General features: G+C 38.0%; 2 pseudogenes across 1 annotated transcript; one reads left to right on the forward strand and one right to left on the reverse strand.

Moving 5' to 3' along the window:
* The first annotated feature begins 6,262 nt into the window (after positions 1-6,262).
* On the forward strand, positions 6,263-11,152 carry LOC143634492 (glutamate receptor 3.2-like; annotated as a pseudogene). Its single transcript, XR_013153866.1, has 6 exons — positions 6,263-7,118; positions 7,980-9,322; positions 9,392-9,669; positions 9,747-9,778; positions 9,874-10,270; positions 10,648-11,152. The product of XR_013153866.1 is annotated as a glutamate receptor 3.2-like (transcript).
* A 1,808-nt stretch (positions 11,153-12,960) lies between these two features.
* LOC143635000 (glutamate receptor 3.2-like) lies at positions 12,961-23,470 on the reverse strand (annotated as a pseudogene).
* Between the last annotated feature and the right edge of the window lie 2,022 nt (positions 23,471-25,492).

Here is a 25,492-nt window from a genome sequence, read left to right on the forward strand (position 1 = left end):
CGCTTGTGGTGCCGTGAGTGTTGGGAGTTCGATCAGGCGTGATCGAATCTCCTGAAAAGCTGCTTCCGCTTCTGGTGTCCAGCGGAAGTGCGTTTTCTTTAAACAATTTCTTAGCGTTGACACAAAAGGGAACGACCTATCCGCATGGTTTGCCAAAAAGCGGTTAAGCGCGACTAGTCGTCCATTAAGTGTTTGAGCCTGTTTTATGGTGGTAGGTGATTCCATTTTGACAATGGCTTCGACCTTTTCAGGGTTCGCTCTGAAGCCATCTTTAGTAATAATGACTCCTAAGAACTTCCCTTCTTCCACCCCAAATGAACACTTGCTCGGGTTGAGCTTCATGTTTATCTTTCTGAGCGTGTTGAAAGTTTCCTCAATGTCTTTCAACATCGCCTCTGGCTCGGGGCTTTTGATGACCAAATCATCCATATAGACTTCCAAGTTTCTCCCAATTTGGGCGTGAAACTCTTTGTCCATTAGTCGTTGGTACGTGGACCCCGCGTTCTTAAGTCCGAACGGCATCATTTTATAACAAAATGTGCCATCGGGCGTCCGAAAGGCGGTTTTGTCCTGGTCATCTACAGCCATGTGGATTTGATGGTACCCCTTATACGCATCCAAGAAGCATTTAAGGCGAAATGGTGCCACCGAATCCACCTTGAGATCAATTTCTGGCAACGGATAACAATCTTTGGGGCATGCTTTATTCAAATCTTTGAAATCTATGCACATGCGCCATTGTTTGTTATTCTTCGGTACCATTACGGGATTTGCAACCCATGTTTGATATTTGCTGACGCGCACGATGCCCGCATCAAGGAGTTCCTTGACTTGGGTTCTGCACGCGTTGGTTTGCTCGGGCCCCATTACTCTGCGCTTTTGTACGATCGGCGTAACGGCCGGATCGCATTTGAGCTTATGCTCTGCCTTTCCCCGGGGTACACCAGTCATGTCGGCTGGTGTCCACGCGAAGATGTCTGCATTTCGCTGCAGTAAGCGCTTGAGTAAGGTGCGTGTTGGATCAACAATTGTCGGGCCAATGGTAACGGCCTGATCGGGATATTTCCCATTGAATGCCCACTGTTCAGGTTCAGTGATGGTTTGTTTGGCCATCTTCGGTTTGGGTTTAGAGGAGACAGATGCGATGCATACCTGGGGAATGCCCGTGATCATCGCTACGCCTTCAGTTGTTGGCCATCCCATCATGCCGTGGACTGAGGATACCACGGCGTTGAATCTTGCCATCCCGTCTCTCCCGAATAGGATGTCATACGTATGATGTGGTTTTTTCATCACAATAAAATCCACATCCTCCGTGCGTGAATAATTCCCATCGGTGAGAGTGACGGGGAAAGATAGGATGCCCAAGGGGGTGTTCATGCTGCCGTCAAACCCTTCCATTGAAGCGTAGACCGTCTCCAGGCGTTCCTTGTCTTCATCATCGAGCTTGTCGAAGAACTGCCTGTACATCACTGTCGACGATGCGCCATTGTCAACGAGGGTGCGGGAGGTGATGTAGTGCCCCAGCTGGCTTTTAATGATAATGGGGCCTTCTTTGTTTGGGCCTCCCGGCACTCGCGGGAAGCGCACTTCTGCTTCCTTCCATGCGCATGGTTCGGTCATCGGTCTCTTCCTTCCTCTGACCTTACCATGGACCATGTTGATGCTGATGTCGACGGGCTTTCGTCCGTTACCCCTGTACCTGTTGTCGTTCCTTCCTCCCTTCTTGATAGATGCCACGAGGTGTGCGAGCCTCCCATCCTTGACGAATGTCTCGACGATGTCCCTCAAGGATGTGCACTCCTCAGTGCTATGGCCCTTTGTCCCATGGAAGTCACAAGACTTGCTTTGATCCGCATTGGGTTTCTGTCGGATCGCTGGGGCTTTTGGCCATGGCAGTTTTTCCGTGGCGAATATCTCCGTGACGCTCTTGGTGAGTGGCGTCCAACGGTTTTTCCGGTTCGAAGGGTGCGTGTTGTCCCTTCCGCCAACCAGAGGGCGAGAGCTTGAGGGGGTGTCAAAGTTTATCCTTGACTGCCAAATACCTTGCCGCCTTTTTTTGTTTAGCCGGGCGGTTCTCACATTGTTCTCCCTTGTCCTCTGTGTGTAGAGGTTTGTATTCTGGGGGAGATCTCTTCCCAGCTGTTTCTCCGTTTCGGCGAAGCGCTTGGCTGCCGTCATTATGGCATCCCATGTGGATGGCATGCCGTCTTTACCCGTCAGAGTGCGGATAAGTTCTGGGTACTCAGCGCCCTGAATGAAAGCGGCGCGAACGAGGTCTTCGCTGATGTTACCCAGACTCAGCTTCTTGGAGTTGAAGCGGGTGATGAAGTCCAGTAAGGATTCATCCTCTTCTCTCACACAGTTGAGGATCGTCCACTGCTCCTCAGTGTGCTTCCTCTGTTGACTAAACTGTTGACTGAACTTGTTCTGGAAGTCTGCCCAGTCATAGATGTGGTGGACCGGTAAACGGTCGAACCATGCTCTGGCTGCTCCTACCAGAGTCATCTGGAACATGTAGCACCACGTGGGTTCCGTCCAGTTACTGACGGTTGCCCCCGCAATGAACCTGTTCAGATGGTCATCTGGGTCGGATATACCATCGTATGTGCCAATATTGGACATTTGTTTGGCACTCCTCGGGGCGATTGCTTCTGCAATGTCCCTTGCAAATTTTGACCTTCCTGCGTTTGTGGCAGTAGGTCTAAAGGCCTTGGAGAAGTCACGCGAGCTTTTTTCCGTGACTGGTTGGAATGCTTCCCCAAAATTCCTTTTTGGCTGGGGATCCGTTTCCTTACGCTTCCCTTTCGCCCTATGGCGAGGGTTCGCGTCGGTGTCGGATTCTTCCCTCTCGGCGTCTGAGTACTCGTACTCACTACTCATGTTAAGGTGCTGGCGAGTACTACCGAATTCCTCAGCTTGTTGGACTGAACGCAAGCGTTCGTCCAATTCAGCCTGAAATTCTCTTTGACGTGCCTCGGCCCATGCCTTCACTTGATCAAGTGTTTGGCGAGGGGCTCGAGTTCGTTTTTCCAGCTGGGCATCAGTGAATCCCAGTGGAATATTTACTCCACTTGCCCCTACATGAGTGACTGGGGTAGTGTTCGTAAAATGTACTTCACTTGCCCCAGCTTGGGTGGCTGGGGTAGTGTTTGTAAACATTGTGTTGCCGGTGTTTACCCCAGTGGCTGGGGTTGTGGTTACCGGAATTTCTCTAGTCATCTTGGAAGTTTTGAGAAACTGGAGAAAGATGTAGTTCTAGCTTTATGCACGGATGGCGCCAATGAAGAAACACTAAGTGACCCCGGGCAGATTATAGGTAATCTGGGGGCTAAGTAATGTTTCCCACGAAGGTTAGGTCCAGCAGAGTAAGTTGTACTTCAGGGAACCTGCAAAACAGACACCGTAAGCTCGTCACTGAGAAGGGGGGGGTTCCTCCTTGTGACCACCCTCCGGCGTGAGAATCAGTCTATATTGCTCTTTGAATATAAAAGTATATGAATACTATTAGAGCAGTTATCAAGTAAGTTATACGAGATAGTAGATGATGAAATGCTAATACCATTTACTGTCTTTTATAGCCGAAGGTGGGTTTCCAAGGAGTTTAGCCGGCCCAACACGCTACCAACTGTAACCTATGCACGTGCCCTACCTGTGAGTGGTGGATAGGTAGCGGCTGACACAGAGCAGGCGTGCCGTGCACTCTTTGTCTTCTACCAACTGCAGGCTAGGCACGTGGTCTGGCAGGAGTTGGTGGGCAGGCGGCGGCTATTGGTCACAGTGCTGTGGCGTGCTGTCTGCCACGCTGCTGTCAGTGAGCTGTCGCATTCTTGGTCAGATCTTTTGTCTTTACCTCGTCAGGTATCACGCAAAAGATCCTCCATCATACGGACTGGCCCATTTTGGCGGGAGTTTTCCCCCTCCCGCCTTTGCTCATTCTTTCAGGTGACACTGAATATTTGTAAGTGTTAAGCCTTATGCGTGTAGCTATGCTGTGCGGGTAGCCTTCCCTGATGGCTTGTATCCGCAACTGCGGGAACAGGCGGGTTACTTTACCATTGGGAGGCTTTTCCCTGCGTATGCAGCTTGCATACTGCGCGTAGGCTTCTCTGAGCATGGTGGGTCCTGCGGGAGTAGATGGTCTTTGCGCAGACATCCCTGTTCAAGGTGAGTCATGCGGGACCAACTGAGCCCTGCTGGGACCTACCTCTTCAATAAATTATGTAAATTTTGCATAACTAAGTGTAGTTGTCTACTAAGCAGCTCCTCTAAAAGTTGTGAGAGAAATTCTTAAAAAAATTTAGAGAATGGTAGGTGACTGTGAGTAGGGGAGAGGAAAATTTAAAGAGATGGGTAAATTTTGAGTAAATTTGGAGGAACAATGTTCATCATCTATTTATTTTTTAATATATTTGAAAGTGGTTGTGACTTGTGAGTGGAGGAGGGAGAAAAAATAATGATGAAGATATAAAAAAATATTATTTAATTGTATATGAGAGGAAAAATGTAGTGTTTTTTATTGTAATTATAGATATATAGATAGAAAAGCTATTGTGAATGCTCTAAGAATCGACTGCCTTAACTATTGAAAGTACTTGAGTATGAAGATTAAAAAAATAAAATAAAAAAGGATTAAACAACAAGTAAATAAAGAATAAAAGATATATATATATATATATATAAAAGATGAGACAAATGGAAGCAAAAAAAGTACCATCATAGATTCATAGGTTGATAACAATCACCAATTTAGATTTGCTTTCCTAAACGATATGTGTTGTGACATTGACATTGCTTTGATTTAGTGTTAACACCACAATGAGTGGTTAGGCATAGTTGGGGAAACCACTGCTACGTTTGTTAATTAATCAGTAGAATAAACCAAACATAAACAAGAAAGATATAAGATTTCATAAAAACAAATTCAACATGTTTATGCTCAAAGAATATAAAACATGCAAAGTGCAAATGTAAAATCAAACTTTTTTCCCCGATGGTGATCACAAAATATTTAGCTTTACATGATACTCAAGAATTAAGAGTTGAGTCTTTAAAATCTTAGCCTATCAACGTGTTATAAATATTCTTGAAAGGTTGATAGAGATATCGATGTTTGTTTTGAAGAAGATAAAGTTCGAGTGAAAATGGAGAAAATCACAAACAATTTTTTGGTTTAATGAGACAAATAAGGTTGAAAAACAACCATGTACGAGCCTATTTATACACAAACAAAAGGTGGAAGTCGACGTAGTGGTAAAATTCTTTATCGATCAGTTAAAGCGAACATGATAAAGATACAAAATTTAGGGTTTGACGAGACAAAGTCGGTTAAATTATAACACTCTCTGCTACAAAACCAATCGGCATATGATTTGATGAGACAGATACGTTCGCTTTACTCAGTCGGTAAGGATACATCAAAGTTAGGGTTTGATGAAACAAAGTCGGTGTCATGGTGATGCAAAGCAATCGTGCGATACAATAGTGTTTTCTACTTTAGCAAATTCACTTGCTTTTCTTCAAGCGTGTTTCATGTGAGAGAAATGAGCATATTGGAATATGTTTGGTCTTACGTTCAAATAGGTAGAGTACATAATGGGATGGGCAATATTCAAAGATAACTTTCTAGGTTGTTTTGTTGCTTCTTCACATAACGTGTGGATATGTATTAGATCTCACTACAAAATAACACCTTCAAGCTTTCTTTCTTTTTTTTTTTAATTTTTAAAATAGTTGACAGTCATAGATTGCTATTTTGCTCTCAATTCATGTTACATGAAAATACTTTTATTTTTAAAGCGGACTTTTATATTAATTAAATTTAATTTATTATCTATACTATATTATAATTCATGATAAAGGACCTCTTAAAATTAAAATTTAAGTATTGCAAATTGAAATCCATATGATAAAACACTCACTGCATGATTTTATGGCATATTTGTGTTTTGACACAATCAAACACAAGAATCAAGAATGAAAAGTTTATCAAAAGTCAAAGTCCCTTGTATATCTCAAGTTTTCAATATGTAAGTAATACTTATAAGTTATAACCTATTCTCTCGTCTTTATTCGTATATTTCTTTAATTTAATTATTAAACCAACGTCTATTTGACTTTTAAATGACTATAATATTTTTTATAAGTCAATACTTTTTAAAAGAAACTACATCATAAAAAAAATAAGTATTTTAGTATTTTTAACTTGAGTAGATTAATAGCATATGTATTCTTCGTCACATTATCATATCTGTAGACTCCTCTAGTACTATAAAACTTATATTTGAATGAATAAAATTGAGTGGGCGTGTTTATTGGTCAAGTTGATTGGCCAACTATGGCATTCTTTTAAATAATTTTATCAAAACTTCACAAAGGAGGCAAAAACATTCCCCCAACATAATAAACAATTCAAACCACAATAAGATGAGAAAAAAAACCACCAAAAAAGAGAGACAATAGTATAGAGAGCTACATCTCCACTAACTAATAATAGTGGAAAACCTAGGCTTAATTTCATCAATTGTTTTCAGTACAAGTCAAATCCACCAACCCCATTATCATACTCCATCTTCACCACTAGATTTTGTTTTACCCTCTAACCAACCTACTCTTCACCTTCATTCAAAGCTGCCATGGTTTCTTTTCTCACATGCTACCCACACAATACACACCTAATTATTATTTATTTTAACTTATTTTAATCAAAGATACTAATTTTGCTTCATGGGTTTTGTGTTTTGAAGTATTCTTGTTACTTTAAGCTTTTTATTTATTTCCTTAAAAAGAATACAACCCTTTTGTTCCTGATGGATTTGAAGGACTTGTTGGTATCAGGTTCTGTGACTAGTTAACATTTATCACCATGAGGGGTTTAATCTTTGTGATGATAACTGGAATATTATTATTATTATTACTATCACTTGTGTTTTCAAAGATGGATACTGTCAACATTGGGACAATTGTGGTTGTGAAAACTATTAATGGGAAGGTGTCAACTATTGCAATGAAGGCAGCTGTGGATGATGTCAACTCTGATCCTAATATTTTGCCGGGAAAAAGATTGAGTCTTTCGGTTCATGATGCAAACTTTAGTGGCTTTCTCAGTATTGTTGGAGGTAAAGTTACTATCTTTATAGGTTTTTCAAGTTTGAAATCAGTATGGTTGAATTTCAAGATTCAAGAAATGTTTGCTAAAAGAAAATATTTAGTTCATGATTTTGTAAATTAATGAATTAATTTTGTAGTATATCAAACATGGGATCCTGAAAATATAAAGAAATTTTGCAAAAATAAAATTCGGTGAAAATTTAAGAGTTAGTGATATTATATAATTTTTTTTTAAAAAAGATTGGGTGTGTGTTTTGAAGTGATTATTTGAGTAATGAGAGTTGCTGATCTGTAACCATGTTTTCTTGCTTTACCCTTATTTTCTAAGGTTTTAGTTTCTAATTTAGGAGTGGCGACCGGGTCGGGTTGGCGCTTGAACTGATGAACTGATCACCACTTAAAATCGTGTAACCCATACATCTAAATGTGTAAAATGGGTTAACAGCTAGTAAACGAGTTGTAATGATTGGGTTTAACAGGTCGCAGGCATGTTGATCTTACAAAATACATATTCAACATTTTCATTCTAGTTTTAATCGGGTCAACCCATTTTAGTTAGAGTTGAACGTGTAAAACATGTGGGCCCTATCACGACCCGTTTCATTGAATGTGTCGAACAAGTCAACAAGACACAACATGCTTATTAAACAGGTTAAACATGACAACTCAAAAACTTAATATTTTCGTGGAAATTTTAAATCTTTCTGTTTTAGTTTTAAACGGGTTGATGAGTTGACAGTAAATTAAACTGCAGGTTGAATAAGCTAACCGCTATTCTAGTTTCTAAGGGTCAAATAGTGAATTCTTAATATACTTTATAGATACAAATGAGATATATCTAGTTCTTTATACTTTTGATTATTTTTCAGCATTGAGGTACATGGAGGCTGATATTGTAGCTGTTATTGGTCCACAGAGTTCTGTAATGGCTCATGTGCTTTCAAATCTTGCAAACGAACTACACGTCCCATTTTTATCGTTCACAGCATCAGACCCCTCACTTTCACCTCTCCAGTACCCTTATTTCATCCAAACAGCCCCTAATGATCTTTACCAAATGACTGCAATTGCTGAAATAGTTAGTTATTTCAGTTACCACGAAGTGACCGCCATATACACTGATGATGACCAATTTAGGAACAGCATATACACATTAGGCGATAAACTATCCGAGAAACGTTGCAAGCTTTCTTACAAAGCAGCTTTACCACCCGAATCATCATATTCTGCACAGGATATTCATAACGCGTTGGTCAACGTCCGGTCAATGGAAGCTCGTGTGGTTGTTGTACATACTTACTCCAAAACGGGCCTTTCGATTTTTGAAGCTGCTAAGAATCTTGGCATGATGAAAAAAGGGTATGTTTGGATCGCAACCACTTGGTTATCAACGGTTTTGGATTCTACGGGTATTAGTTCTAGAAATGCATCGGCTTTACAAGGGGTGATCACACTCCGGCCCCACGTACAGGATTCGGGTCAAAAACGGGTTTTTGAAAAAAGGTGGAAGCTTTTGAGTAACGGGTCAATCGGGTTGAACCCGTATGGGTTATACGCGTATGATACCGTTTGGATGATTGCACGCGCGCTTGACAAGTTTTTTAACGAAGGTGGGAACATTTCTTTCTCTAATGATCCCCGTTTAACGGGTTTAAAGGGAACAAAAGATTTGAACCTTGGAGCACTTAGTATTTTTGATGGCGGTAAACAATTGCGTGCCAACTTATTACAAACAAACATGACAGGGCTAACGGGCCCGGTCGGGTTCACTCCTGACCGGTCCATGATCCACCCGTCTTTTGATATTATCAACGTGGTTGGGACCCAGGGTCGGGTTCTAGGGTACTGGTCGAACCACTCTGGGCTAACGACTCAATCTCCCGAGATGTTTTATGCAAAACCAGCAAACCGTTCTTATGATAATCAACGGTTGAGAAGTGTTGTATGGCCCGGGAACACGAGAGAGAAGCCTCGTGGATGGGAGTTTTCAAATAACGGGAGAGCATTAAGGATTGGAGTCCCGAAGAGAGTGAGTTTTAAGGAAATTGTTACTCAAGTTAACGGGTCACATGATATTCATGGGTTTAGCATAGATGTTTTTCTTGCTGCGATAAAGTTGGTCCCATATCCGGTTCCTTATGAGTTTGTCATGTTTGGGGATGGGCACAAGAATCCGAGTTACACCGAGTTTGTGAGTAAAGTTGCATATAATGTAAGTTTAAAAAAGTTATTAATAATTTTTTACTCGTAATTTTTTTTTAAATTTTTTGTATTTATGCAGGTCTTTGATGCTGCAGTTGGTGATATTGCAATTATCACCAACCGCACAAAGACTGTTGATTTCACGCAACCATACATAGAATCGGGTTTGGTCGTAGTGGTCCCTATAAAGAAAATAGACTCGAATGCTTGGGCTTTCTTTCGGCCTTTTACTCCACTAATGTGGGCCATCACCGCGGTTTTCTTCATCATAATTGGAGTTGTTGTGTGGATACTCGAACACAGGTTGAACGATGAGTTTCGGGGCCCACCCAAGCAGCAGTTAGTCACCATCTTGTGGTGAGCAGCTTTATTTGTTCGCTTTCTGTTGAGGGGCAGAATGGTCATTTACTCATTTTATTGTTGTTGTTTTGCAGGTTTACCTTGTCAACTATGTTTTTCTCACACAGTAAGTATATAAACCTCTGAACTAGCTATATATTCTACTGGTGTCAATTTCAATTTTCAACCCGTTGACATATGAGCGGGTCAAACTATTTTCAGGGGAAAACACGGTGAGCACTCTCGGTCGGTTGGTTCTGTTCATCTGGCTTTTTGTGGTTCTGATAATCAATTCAAGTTATACTGCCAGCTTGACGTCAATTCTGACCGTTCAACAACTTTCATCACCGATTAGGGGGATTGAGTCGTTGATATCGACTAATGAACGGATCGGGTTTCAAGTGGGTTCGTTTGCTGAGAATTATATGATCGAGGAACTTAACATACCAAAGTCAAGACTTATGGCTCTTGGTTCCCCTCAAGAGTATGCTGAGAAACTCGGGGGGGGGGGACAGTTGCTGCCATTGTTGATGAGAGACCCTACATCGATCTGTTCCTTTCTGCTAATTGCGGGTTTCAAGTTGTTGGTCAAGAGTTCACTAAAAGCGGTTGGGGATTTGTAAGTGTTCTGGTTCTCATGTTACTTACTAAGGGGCTGTCTGGTTCAAATATTTTAGTTAACTTAATAATGGGTATGTTTTAGAAACATGTTGACCGATTCTAGGCTACCCCTTAATCGATCATGCCTATTAATGGCTCAGCATAAGATAAAATTCTCGGAATGACACAGTTTAGGAGATTGTGTGCGTCAAATTCAGAGTGTTGACCTGTTTTAGCTGTTCGGTTTTATTAACTTTCTGATCCATTTGTCTCGCTTGACCCGCTCATAAGTAAATATAATGCGTGTCACCTTAATTCCGTTTTAATGAAAGCATATCCATGTCGATTTTGACTTTCAAGTGTAGTATGGTTGACCATAAAGTCAAACTTTCGCAGGCATTTCCAAGGGACTCCCCATTAGCAGTTGACATGTCAACCGCCATATTAACATTATCCGAGAACGGCGAGCTTCAAAAGATTCACAACTATTGGCTAAAGAAAAAAACATGCGCCCTGCCAAACGCTGACTCGGACGAACTTCAACTAGAAAGCTTTTGGGGGCTCTTTTTAATATTTGGAGTGGTGTGTGCTTTGGCTCTCCTTATATACTTTTGTATGACGGTTCGGGAGTTTGGGAAACATCATTCTGTACTCCAGGACCCGTCTTCTAAAAGCGGGTCCCGGTCAGTGCGGAAGTTTTTATCGTTTGCAGATGAGAAAGAAGAGGTGTCAAAGAGCAAGTTGAAGAGAAAGAGAGAGATGTCCATGGGTCACGTCAATGGTAGAGAAGTTGACTCGAGGAATCGGTCAAACCGAATTCAAGCAGAGTTTGATGAAGAGTGAAATGTGAATAAATGATTAGACATTTAGACCTAAATGTCTAGTGCTAAGAAATCTGATAATTTTGTATAGTTGTAACATGAATGGATACCAAGTGGTGTCATTTGGCTAAATATATAATATATATAAATAGAATATATGAGTTAGTTACATGAACGGTATTTGTGTACAAGTTCCAAACGGAGTTAACCAATGTCGTTAACAACTCCCACACATGAGTGGTACTTTCGTCTATTCAAAAAAAATATAATTCCAAATTTCATATCAAATCAATTTAAAAAATTAAGCCCATTAAAAAAATACATCGATCAAACATATTAAATACTAACTTCCTCTACTTCATACTTTTCTTCCCAAATTTCATATCAGAAGTTCAAAACAATATCCTTTCATATGAAAGAGATCTCTCCCTGGTCCATATGTGAACTAGATGATAGCTTTATGTTGTAATGACTATTATGCCCCTTTCTGATGGACAATTAATACTCCTGTGCTAACAAGAATTTCCATCTATGACTCTCCGGCTTAATTTCCCTTTAAATTAACAATTCACACTTATTATGCGACGGGGCGACAGTGGTTCTTGTGTGATAGAGTTTCGGGTGTTGGAGGTGGGCATTTAAAGAGTTGGAGTTGGAAACTAAGGTGAGGAAGAAATGTAAATGTTTAGGAAGGTGAGTGAAGAAGAAGAAGTGGTGTATCAGGTGGTTAGATATTGCTCATAAAATGTGGGAGCGGTCACATATGTTTCGAACTGGAAACCAGACAGGCACAATCATATTAACCAGTATTTCGTGTTAAAAAACGAAAATACCCTTAACTTTAATGTTAATGGACACTAACATGCAAAACTAACGGACGGAGTTAACCTGTGTCCACCCTAAATCCACGATGGCACAGATCACTCAAATTAAGAATCGGACCTACAAAATGCACCCACCTATAAAGCACAGGGGTACAGATCATAATTATCTCATATTTTATGGAATTTTTGTAGAATAATATGAAATGTTTGTTATGGTATTATGTGTGTTTCGCTAAAAAATTCATGATTTTCAGCTATGTGTAATACGGAGGGGGGATTACATTGGCCCAAAAATTGGTCAAAGTGTATACATGATTAACAAAATGATAATGATTCAAGCATGTGGATATATTATCTTTCAATTTTAGACAATGTATTATGTTTAATAAAAAAATATATGCTTACGAGATGTAGGGAATAAAAGTTGATGATAAAGCAATGATTAATTTTGAATGTATGTATGGATTTGGTTTATTGCCATATAACAACGATTTCTAACTATGAATCACGTTGAGATATTATTTCATATTATCAATTACCTTTATTTAGTTGTGGATATCGCGATTAGAATCGGAAATTTTAGAATTTTCCCAGCTATGGTCGTAGGGTTACACCCTACACAGAGAAACATTCTGATGAGGATGATATCTAGCATAGTAAGCTCTCGTTTAAATTCATGCATTTTGTTTTGGTTTTGACGTATATACTTATGCTTTGATTCTTATATGTTGTTATATTAACATGTGGGATTGTTTTGGTCTACAGTTTTCACGGACAAATCATGGATGATAAAACTCTCAGGGACGGATTGAGAACACATTTTTTTTTGAAAAGCCAACTTTATAAATAAAAAAAAACTTATAACTTGATGTTTCTCATATTATAAGTTTTAAATTTATACTACCATTTGTAAATTGTTTCTCAAGTATCGTCTAATATGTAAAAGCTTATAACTTGATGAATGGGTTAAGTAGACAATAGTTGTTGTAAAATATATATGTGTTAGATGTCATTTCAAAAGACAAAATAAACTTAGGGCCGTATTTTCCGTTTTAAAAACTTCTCTATAGGAGTTGAGATATGGACATCTCCCTCTTTCTCTTTAGCTTGTTCTTTGAAACCTCTTTTTTCTCATCTATTAAGGATAAAAACCTGGTCAACGAGCGAGACCCGATACCGAGGGCGGGATTGTGTTTCTTGAACTCGTGAAGGATATTGCAAAAGTATATAAGAAGGGCCAGAGCACAAACAACTCCAAATATGAGAAAGAGTCCTCCCAAGCCTTTTAGTTGAATTTGTTCTGACTCTACCGTGTCACAAGTTTTCCTCTCGAGCCAATAGTCCCGAATCTTTTCAAGCGCACCATTTCCGGATAATGTTAGTATGGCAGCTGACATGTCAACGGCCAATGGGGAGTCCCTCGGAAATGCCTAAAAATAGTTGCATAATCTTTACTTTTAAAGACGGTAAGCCTTAACACATTTAAAATTTAAAAGCTACATGATGCACATTATAGTTATGAACTATAATGTGTGTAGCTTTTGGTTCTCATTCACAATGAGGAATTGAACTCAATAAAAGTCAAATATGTGAATAGGGATACTTACGAATCCCCAACCGCTTGCGGTGAACTCTTCACCGACAACTTGAAATCCGCAGTTAGTTGAAAGGAAAAGGTCAATGTAGGGTCTCTCATCAACAATGGCAGCAACTATTCCCGTCCCGAGTTTCTCAGCATACTCTTGCGGGGAACCAAGAGGCATAAGTCTTGATTTTGGAATGTTGAGTTCTTCAATCATATAATTCTCAGCAAACTATCCCACTTGAAACCCGATACGTTCATTGGTTGAGATCAATGACTCAATTCCCCGGATTGGAGATAAAAGTTGTTGAACAGTTAACATGGATGTGAGGTTAGCAGTGTAACTTGAGGTTATAGTTAGAACCACATAGAGCCAGGTTAAGAGAACCACTCGACCAAGGGTGGTCACCATGTTTTCCTCTAAAAGAAATCAATATCATCTATTGTATCAGGTAATAAGTCAACAGATTGAAACTAACACACTAGACAAAGGTTTGAAACTTACTGTGTGCGAAAAACAATGTTGCTGAGGTAAACCTGAAAACATCAACAACAAGACTTGTAATCACATTTACTAACACATTAGCTTATTGTAAGAGTACCCAAAATAGAGGATATAAAATTACATATAGTGGCCATGTTGATACTTGTTTTTTTTTCTTTGTTTCATTAACACGTTTTGACCCGTTGCTAGCCTACTTTGTCAGATTCAATAAAGACATAAACACATAAAGCGATATCAAAATCGAAACTACTCACCAGAAGATGGTGAGTAACTGTTGCTTGAGTGGGCCTCCAAATTCTTTATTTTGCTCATGTTCGAGTATCCACAAAACACCTCCAGTTATGATGAAGAAACTTGTAGTTACGGCCCACATTAGTGGAGTAAAAGAGCGCAAGAAAGCCCAAACACTTGAGTCTCGTTTGTTTATTGGTACCATTATAACTAAACTTGATTCAATATAAGGCAGTGTGAAGTCAACGACCTTTGTACGTTTAGTGATGATTGCAATATCACCGATAGCAACATCAAACACCTGCATAATATACAAATATCATATTTGGAAAGAACATAACACAATGCAAGTATCATATAGTAAATTGCTAAAATTGTCCTTGAATTTTAGTCACTTTTGTGGCTTTCATCGAAAAGGTTTTTATTATAGGCGATTTTAACAGTTTACTCTATACTTTACTTACTTTGTTTGCAACTTCATTCACAAACTCGGTGTAGTTCGGGTTCTTGTGACCATCCCCAAATGTGACAAACTCATAAGGAACCGAATATGGAATCAATTTCAATGCAAGAAGAAAAACGTCTATGCTAAAACCATGAATTTCATGTGAACCGTTAACTTGTGAAACAATTTCCTTAAAACTTGCTCTGAACGGAACTCCAATTCTTAAAGATCTCCCGTTATTTGAAAACTCCCATCCACGGGGCTTTTCGGTTGTGTTCCCAGGCCATACCACACTTCTTAAATGTCGATTAGAAAAAGATCGGTTCAATGGTTTTTCATAAAGAGTCTCTGGATACTGGACCGGTAGCCCAGAGTGATTCGACCAGTATCCAAGAACCCGGACCTGGTTCCCAACCACGTTGATGACATCAAAAGAAGGGTTTATCATGGACCGGTCAGGAGTGAACCTGATCGGTCCTGTTAGCCCACTCATATTTGTTTGTAATAAGTTGGTAAGCAATTGTTTTCCTCCATCAAAAACACCAAGTGCTGGAAAATTCAAACCTTTTGTTCCATTTGAATCCGATATACGAGAATAGTTAGAGAAAGAAATGTTACCACCTTCGTTAAAAAACTTGCCAAGCGCGCGTGCAATCATCCAAAGAGTATCGTACGTGTATAACCCGTACATGTTCAACCCGATTGACCCATTACTCAAACTCCTCCACCTTTTTACAAACTCTAGTTTTTGACCCGAATCCGGAACGTGGGGCCGGAGAGTGAGAACTCCTTGTAAAATCTGTGCATTTGTGGAATTAATACCAGTGGAATCCAAAATACTTGATAACCAAGTGGTTGCAATCCAAACATATCCTTTATTCATCATGCCAAGCCTCTTAGCGGTTTTGAAAACCAAAAGACCCGCATTAGGGTAAGTGTGTACAATAACAACACGAGATTCCATTGACCGAATGTGGACTAAAGTGCGATGAATATCTTGTGGAGATACTGAGACGGGTGACAATGGTGCTTTGTAAGAAAGCTTACAACGTCTCTCCCATAGTTGATCACTTAATGCGTACATGCTGTTCCTGAACTGGTCACCATCTGTATATATGGCGGTCACGTCTCGATAACCGAAATAGCTAACCATTTCCGCAATGGCTGTCATTTGGTAAAGGTCATTAGGGGCAGTCTGGATGAAATAGGGGTATTGAAGAGGTGAGAGTGAGGGGTCTAATGCTAAGCATGATAGAAACGGGACATGGAGTTTATTTGCAAGATTTAAAAGTACATGAGCCGCCAAAGAACTAAATGGACCAATGACAGCTACTATATCATCCTTCATGAACTTCAACGCTGAAAAGCACAATTTATTAACAAATGATAAAACAGTTGGTGCGGAAAGAGAGGTTGAATCTCTCACAAAGATATTATGTTAAGTTAAAATGGGGAATAATTTCTAGAATGGACCTATTTTGAAAAAAGATTATACTTTTCTCTCTTAAATTTTAGAATTTTAAAAATGTCTCTCTCTAACTCATCTTTGATGATATGTTAGAAATCTAACGCAATTTTGATGACGTCTTTGTAAACATTTCATCAAAGATGCGTTAGATTTCCAACACATCGCCAAAGATGAGTTAGGTATCCAAACATATGGTCAACGGCGTGTTAGTCTCTTGTTTAATTTTTTAATAATATAACTAATTATACTTATATTTGTTTTTTTATAACTTTTAATATATAAAGTTTTATATTATTTCGAATATACCGATAAAACATGCTTATGGCATAAATTTTATTTAAAATCGTACAGGTCAAATTTTATGAGCATTTCGATATTAGTTAGAGGGGATATTTTCGGAATTCTAAAACTCAAGGAACAAAAGTGGAATCTCTTTCCAAGGTAAGTCATTTTGAGAATTTTCCCTTTAAATTGGATATCGAATGATGTTATTGTAATTTTGTTCATCTAGTTAAATGAATGGACATGAATAGAGGTTGTGTTCGTGAACGTTTAATAATGTGTTAATTTATGTTCGTTAGTGTTTGTTTTATATTTTGTAATAACCAATCTAACATTTATTTTTATTTTTTAAAAATTTTATTGGTTAATTTCAGTTCATTTCAATAAAAGTATGTTCTATAAAGTCACGCTTCAACTAACAACAAATCTAACTTGTGCTTCGTTGATATTATTAGACTAACTTACCGTCGATTGGGAGATGACTATGTTTATGATTATTATCTCAAGTGTTTAACTTTATATATAATTAAACAAGTGCTTAATTTTATACTCCCTTCGTTTCTCTTTAAGTGTCATGGTTTGAAAACACAAAGTTCAAGGTAGATTGAATGATTATTTTTTTGCTTGACAAATGACAATAATGCTCTTGGAAATTGAGTCCATCAATATTGTTTATTTTAATGTTAGTTGTGTGTGTTTAAGAATAAACTTGAAAATTGGCTAATAAATTCTGAAAGTGGACATTTGTAATGAGACAGATAAAAAATATGAACATTTATAATGGAACTAAGAAAGTATTTAATTAAGATGATGTGTTTTGGATTAAGAAGGTTAGAATTCATGAACCATAGCACAATTGCATATAAACCCTAAAATCAAAAGTGAATAAGATACGAAGAGTGCATTTGACTAAGTTATTGGACCCGCAAACGGTGGTGCCGTGATGGCGATGAGCTCTGAGAGCAGAAGTGGCCGGCGGACGAACATTGGCGACTATCGAAAGGCTGGCGGTTGATGAACTGGCGATGGTGGCTAATGACTCTGATTTTGTTCGTATTAATATTTCCTAGCGTTTTAAGAGTGTGGGATATACTTTGTTTTTCTCTTTCTTTATTTATGTAAAATTGTTTCATGTTATTTCCTAGCATTTCGCTATACTTTAGTGTAATTGCAATTCTTTTGTATTATATACTAGCTTTTTAACCCGTGTATTATACGGGATTTGTCAAAATGTTAAAAATTAATAAAGTTTGTTATTTGAAATAAAGACAAAAAATTAAATGAAAAAAGTAAATGAATTGTATAGTACAAATAATAAGAAATATAAAATCTTAATTTTACAAATTAGAGAAAATCTTTTTATATACAACATTTGTTGTTTTATCACAAGTATGTATTATTTAGTATTATTAGGACTATAAACATAATCAACATTTTTTATTTATGTTTTTATTTTGCATTTTCTTTTTGTTTCAAATAATTAATTTTATTAATTTAAACATTGACAAAGCTCGTGTATGACAAGAGTTCTAGAGCTAGATGAAATATACAAATGATAAAATAAATTTATTTAGGTTTACATTCATAGTCTAATTTTCCTCCTAATTTTCTAAGTTATAACCCTTAGGACAAAATGGTTTTACCTATGATCAATGGATAGCTAGGATGAATGTGGTGAGAGATTAGAAAATTAGGAAATAAATTTAGGCTAGGATTAAATATGGTTAGGACACCTAAGCATCATTATTTTTGTTTATTAGATAAGGGGGGACGGGGCACCGCGTGATGGAGCTCCCATCACGCGTGATGGCTCTTAGCACACCGCCGCCACTACCTTATCAAGCTTGAGTGATGAGATTTACGTGATGGCCATCACGCATATAGTGGGTTTGAATGATGGAACTCTCTCTCTCTCTCTATATATATATATATATACCCAAATACACTCCTCTCACTCACACAAAAACCTATATATATATGTACGTATCTATACCAAAACCTATCACACCACACCACCCCACACCACACCACCCCTTCCAAAATGTAACATCCTAAAATTTTAATGTTGAATAAAAAAGTTATGTTTAGTGATTTCGCGTTAATTATTGGATATCGAGTAAGAAGCGGATCATGGACTTGGATTAATTGAGATGGGTTAAATGAGAATGGGCCTTAGGTCCATGGGATTTAAGGGATATAAATATCCCCTAAACTCTAAAATATCTTTCATTTCACCATATTCTCTAACACTCCAAAACACACACACCACACACCAACACCGCCGCCGGCTGAGGGAAGAACCGAGCCAGATCCGAGATAGAGAGCGATTAGTTGTGTTAACAAGTTAAACAAGATCCAAACAAGCTCAGAAAGGTATGATTCTTGATCTTTAAAGTTTAAAGATCCAAGTTTTATAGTGTAGATACGACCGAAAATGGTCGGGAAGCGTAGTGGGTGATGTCGAACCTTAACAAGGGTGTTGAAATCGCCAAAATGCTCAATAAAAACCAAAACAACGGCTGATCTGGGCAACTTCGCCTGCAACTGGGCAACTTCGCCTTCAAAGTGATAACTTCGCCTTCAAAGCGATAACTTCGCCTGAGGCCAAGTTCGCCTAATTGATAACTTCGCTTACGGCTAAGTTCGCCTGATGACAACTTCGCCTAGAGCTAAGTTCGCCTGAGGCTTAACTTCGCCTAAAGCCAAGTTCGCCTGATGACAACTTCACCTAAAGCTAAGTTCGCCTAAGGTTTAACTTCGCCTAAAGCTAAGTTCGCCTAAGGTTTAACTTCGCCTAAAGCCAAGTTCGATTAGAAAATAAATTAAAAAAAAAACTAATGAAAAATGTGTTAAGACAGTTAATGTAAATAAAATTTTTCCAAGCTAACCTGGCAGCTCGACCCCAGCCAGGGGCTCTGCCCCTTGGACCCTGCTAGGGGCTGCCGCCCCTAGACCCCGCTGCCAGGGGCGCTGCCCCCGGACCCCTTTCGTTGTGGGTAGTAATTAAGACTAGAAAGATGATATAAGTAGTGATAGTTAATTGATATGTATACTTGTTATACAGTCAGCCGTGCACAACTGAGGAAAGGGATTACGATTAACGGTGAACGTAACCGTGTTCAGGTGAGTTTCTAGCCCCATTTATGTGTTATGTTTTCGGGGCTGTGTGCATACTCGATATGTTTGTTAATACGCTTATCCTAAGAGATAAGTGTATGCCTTATGTGAATGATGTGATATGTATGAATGATTGCTTGATGGTACGTGAACGATCTTCGGATATTGCACGTACTGTCAGGTTGTAACGCTAAGTATAAGGTAAGTATGATATGTATGCTTATGTGTATGAATGTGATAAAGTTAATAAAAGAAGGAAAGGATGGTTGTATGGTAACGAAGAGGGAATCGAACCCTACTAATATTCGAGAACTAGGGAACCGAACCCTACTAATATTCGAGGAAAGAGGGACCGAGCCCTAATAATACTCGAGGAAAGAGGGTACCGAGCCCTAATAATACTCGAGGAAGGAGGGTACCGAGCCCTAATAATACTCGAGGAATGTAGGGCGTAATGCTCTTTATAATGTAAGATATGAAAGTAAGTTAATACAAAAGAAAGTATGAAAGTAAGAAAGTATGAATGAAAGAATATAAGTTTATGTGTATTGTATAGTGTATGATTAAATAGAACTCACTCAGCGTAGCTGACTTTTAGTATGCACACAGGTGAGTAGGATGAGGCAGCTCGCTTGAGGAGACACGTGGCACTGAATAAGAAGCTGGCATCAGAAGACTCAAGACGTTTAAGTTTAATGTTTCGTTTATTTTGAAAGACAAAATGATGTTTTAAGACAAGACGTGTTTGTTATGAAATGTTTTATGAAAACTTTTATATTCCGCGAATGTTTTAATTAACTCTGATATTTAGAACTGCGTTTATGAGTAAATCCAACACGAAAGTAGGGCTACCGGTAACGGGGCCTTACACAAAATCCATCAAATGTGATAGATTTGGAGCTTGTGATGTGGCACATCATCATTGGGTGGTGTGTGTGAGGAAAATGGAACCACCCCTCCCCCCTTATCTAGTAGGCTCTACTAATTAAATGGATATTGCTTTAAAACCCATCACATCAATCTTAATTAAGGGAATGAAGTCCATATACGGATGGAACATTTAATTTAGAGTTAACTGTGGTTCTCGTTCATGTGGTTTGTTCAAATTCACGGTTTTAGTCTAATAGTTTCAAATTTGTGATTTTCGTCCCTGTGGTTTCGATTCACTTTCAATTAAACTCGAATTCATTAACCTCGTTAAGTCTATTAGTTAAACCCATCAACGCGCACTTCACTTGAGGAACAGTTTGGTCCTTTTTTTTCCCAAATACACCCGAGCCCCTCAGTGAGGGGGCTTGCGAATTAGGACTGAGGTTTATTTTAGGAGAAAAATGACAAAACTGCCCATCACGTGAGGGGCAAGTTGATGGGTTTAACGACTAGACTTAACAAGGTTAATGAATTCAGGTTTAGTTGCAAGTGAATCAAAACCACAGGAACAATATCGAAAACTTGAAACTATTGGATTAAAACTGTATATTTGGACAAACCACGAGGACGAAAATCGCAGTTTACTCTTTAATTTAACAACTGATTTTTTCTCTAGCTTTTGGCCAGTCGTTCTCAATTTTCAAAGGTTCGGTTTTGGTTTTCAATGACAGAAAATCGTTACTAACAGTTTGGTTCACGGGTTAATTTGAAAACCACCAAAACCATACCACAAACACCCTATTAAAATGTTATTTTTTTAACTAAATAAAACTATGACAATACAATGCTCAAATTAAAGAGAAAAATATGCTTATTTTTATGATGCAATTTTTTTTAAAATATATAAACGTATAAAAAAGTTGTTAACGTTTATTAAAAACAAATAATATAAAACAACCCTCGTAGTATGAGAGATAAAAACTAGTAGTATATATATAGATAATTACAGATTGTCCTTTATGTTTGTACAAAATTTCATATTTTGTCCCATATGTTAAAAATTGACCTGATTTGCACTTTATGTTTACAAATACTACACTGTTGTCATTTAGTTCTGACCCATTTATTTTTTCCGTCAAATTGGTCATTTTTCCATTTTTAATTAAAAATATTTTAATAAAAAAACAATTTTTTTTTAAAATTTGCTTATTTGCTATTTGTTTGTTAAAAAGTAAAAAGTGTTTGGTAAGCAAATCTAAAAGCTTTAAAATGAAGTTTTTCAAAAGTTCCTTTTGCTTTTTAAAAAGCAAATAAGCATAAAAGCAATTTAAAAAGCTTTTCTAAACACCCCTTCAACCGGAAAACATTTCACTGTAGATACGTCGTTGTTGTAAACCGTTTCAGGCGACCAAGACCTAGAAATTGTTCTTATTTTCGCTTTAAAATTAAACCTGCAAGGTAACAATTAATGTTCGAGATAACATGGATTTTGTGCATAATGCAAAAACGAGTAGTGTTTTACTTTCGTCTAATCGATGTCCGATTGATAGCGGCGGAGTTCGTGCAACGACAACAACGAAAATTTCGATTTCAAATGAAAGATTTGAGGGAAAAGGATGGCAAGCAAAGGGATTCTTGGTTTAATATTACATGGGAATGATTTGGTAGTGGTAGTGTTATTCATCCTGTTAATGTCGGGCCTTATCTAATTTGCTTTTATTTGCATCTTCTTATCAACGATAAGGACTAACGAATTCTAGAGCCTCTGTGACCGATTAGGGCCTCGTTTTCAACAACCCTAATTGTTACCAATCTTTGATTTATGTGGTGGTGGTTATGGTGGAGCTTCTAGCGGCTTCATTTTTGTATTAAGAGGTGATGAAGAAGACGATAGAAAGAAGGGGAGGGGAGGCAGAGATGTTGGTGTTTCTTGGAGGTTGGATGGTGGCCGGCGGTGGTTATGGGTTGGTGGTGGACGAGAGAGAGAGAGAGAGAGAGAGAGTTTGCCCTCATGCGCAAGAAACATGACCCGACTTAACTAGAAAAAAGTAATTTGATTAGGGTAAAAAAACAAACGGTGCAACATTCGGAAACATAAAGTACAAATCATGTTAACTTAAACATAAAGGAAAATCAATGAAACTTGATACAAAGGACAAATTTGTAGTTTTATCTTATTAAAACAATAACTCGGGCCTTAATATCTTATAGACAGAATTACAAAAATTATCCTTTATCTTTGCACTCAATTTCAGTGGATATCCTTTATGTTTAAAAGTAACATAATTTGTGTTTTACGTTTTAAAATGTTTCACCGTTTGTCCTTTGACCCTAACCCAGTTAGTTTTTCTCGTTAACTTTGGTTATGTGCTGTGCACATGAGGGCAAATTAGTCATTTTACATGTTAATTTGAAAAAACATTTTAAAAAAAGAAAAATGTTTCACCTTTTATTCTCTCTCTCTCTCTCTCTCTCTCTAACTCCCTCTCTCTCTCTCTCTCTCTCTCTCTTCTTCTTTCTCCTGTTTAAGCACCATCACCCACCCCACACCACACCACTGCCTATCCCCACACCACACCACCATCCAACCTCCGACCACCGTCTCTGCCTCTCCTCCCATTAGTATTCAAGCCCTTTTGATATAAAGATGAAGCCATGGGATGCTCCACCCTCACCGTCGGGATTTACCTGAAATTCTAACTCCCTTCAACACCCACCCGTCAACATCTGCGATTTACCTGAAACAACTAAACCCCAAGGAGTGTTATTATGGAGCTTTGATTAGTGTTCCGATTTGGCCGAAGACGATGAATGGGCTTCTGTTAGGGTTCCGATTTACCGGAATATGCTGAATGGATTTTGGTTTGGGTTTCATTTTGGTCGGACGACGGTGGTGGTGGCAGTGTTGGTGACTGGGAGAGAGAGACAGAGAGAGAGAAAAAAAATGGTGTATGGTGGCTCGCCGGAGACGCGGCGCACGGCAGAACCTTACCCGCCGCCGCCACCGCCGCTAGGTTTTGCTGTAAAATCTTCTGTTCAAGCTTCCTTGCCATCCGTTCCAGCCTCGTTGTCATTAGTTCAAGCTTCCTTGCTGTGGTCGTCGATGGTGGTGGTGGCTATAGTTGTGGTGGCCGACGGTGGTGTTGTTGGATGTAGTGGTGGTGGGAGACGGTGGTGTGGTTTTTATGTTTGGGATTAAATTATTCGTAATATAATATGTATGCAAATATTTTAATTTTATTTGTTTAAAAGTAAAAGAAAATAAAAAAAGGGTGATATTACTGTTATGCACTCACATGAGCTGCACATGACCCAACTTAACGACGAAATTTAACAGAGTTAGGGCTAAAGGACAAACGTTGTAAGATTCTGAAACGTAAAGGACAAAAAACATCAATTTTGAAGATAAAGGACCACGAGTGAAATTTGAGGTAAAGATAAAGGACAATTTCTGTAATTATGTCTATCTTATATAGTGGACTATATTAGTTAAGTGGGTTTTAGTTTAAAACTCATGATATTAATCTTAATTAAGGGGATGGAGTCCATATACGGAAGGGGCATTTAATCGATCGATCGAATAGAGAATAGGACGATTATAATTTTCTATACTTAATGGCATTCACAATGATATACAAATCCAGTTCCAATCACGAGAAATATGTCTTATCTGATAAATCAATCGCATGTAATCGACAAATTAGGTTTGTCTGAAAGTTTTCAAACAATTAAGAGATTAATCCATACTACTAATTATATATAAAGATTGAAATCAAGGTCAGAGGTTTCAGTATTTGATCTTCGTCGACCAACCAATATTACAACAAAGATAAACCTAATTTATGGTTTAATTGGGCGTTAATATTCAATAGAATTACGAAAATTTTCATTGAATATCTTCGTGTTCTGTGTATTAGATATTTGAATTTTAAAATATTGATTTTCATGATTACAAAAACCAACAAAAACCGCTAATCTTTTTTTCTTTCGTTTAAACGACAAACATTAAACAAAAACCAACTCAAACAAAAACAGGCTCAACAAAATCATTATTTTTTAAAAGTTCAAATCAAATAAAGCTAAAACAAATAGAATCCATCAACCCTTTTTTTCTGTCACACCCGCACTTAGGGCCTATGCGTGTGACCAATAGTTGGTACCTGTTTTGAAAATATATCAGAGTTACGGTTATTTAGCGGAAGTCTTTACATTAAAAAAATAAAATATAAATTTATCTTTTTGAAACATTTAGTTTAATTATAAACCTTTAAATAAAATATTAACTTATTTGAAAGATTTCTCGAATAATAATTACCCGAGACTTTGATTTATAAACCTTAGTTGAATTTTACAAATAAACATTTTTTGCAATATTTTAATGATTTAAAACTGAACCATCTCTACCTTGAGAGCATCTATCTTCTTGGATGGCTATAATTCCTTGCTACTTGTGCTAACTTTAATTCCTGAAACGTTTGGGGGAAAATACGTCAGCGATATGCTGGTGAATCGTTGACTCTAAAAACATTTTTATAAAACCTTTCTTTGACTGACAAGATAGTTTTCATGAAACAATCTCAGCATAAACGTCTATTATTTCTGGGATTGTGCCACTGCCATACACACACAATTACGGTTCTCCGGGAGTTGACACCCTTTGGAGAACTTTTATTATGACCTCTAGTCTGCGGCCACGTAGCCTTGACTGATAGACTAGATTGATTATGTTTGGATCCAGACACATGTGTACTCGGTCTGAGTTGATTTTATTTTCTATCTTGTATGTTAATAGGGATCACATAATCCCATAAATCTTTATTTGACTGTCTTTGTTTAAGATAAACAACCCGTTTATCTTGACTGATTGAAAACGTTTTAACGTATTCACCTGTGACTGTCTGTTCTAAATGATGTGGTGATCTCATTTGAAAATCTTTGTGAATGAATGAATGATTGATTAAATGATTGACCTATAATAAAATAGGTTTATATAAATACCCGGATCGTCTCTTAATCCGGCTACAGACCTTTAGTCTGGTTTTGATAGCTAAAACCTTGATTGTTCTTTTGTTTGAATGAAATATTTTTGATATGAA

The sequence above is a fragment of the Bidens hawaiensis genome, unplaced genomic scaffold (assembly GCF_021521415.1).
Source record: "Bidens hawaiensis isolate Kalapana, Puna unplaced genomic scaffold, B.hawaiensis_p1.1 tig00000512_1, whole genome shotgun sequence".
In the NCBI taxonomy this organism is placed as follows: domain Eukaryota; kingdom Viridiplantae; phylum Streptophyta; class Magnoliopsida; order Asterales; family Asteraceae; genus Bidens; species Bidens hawaiensis.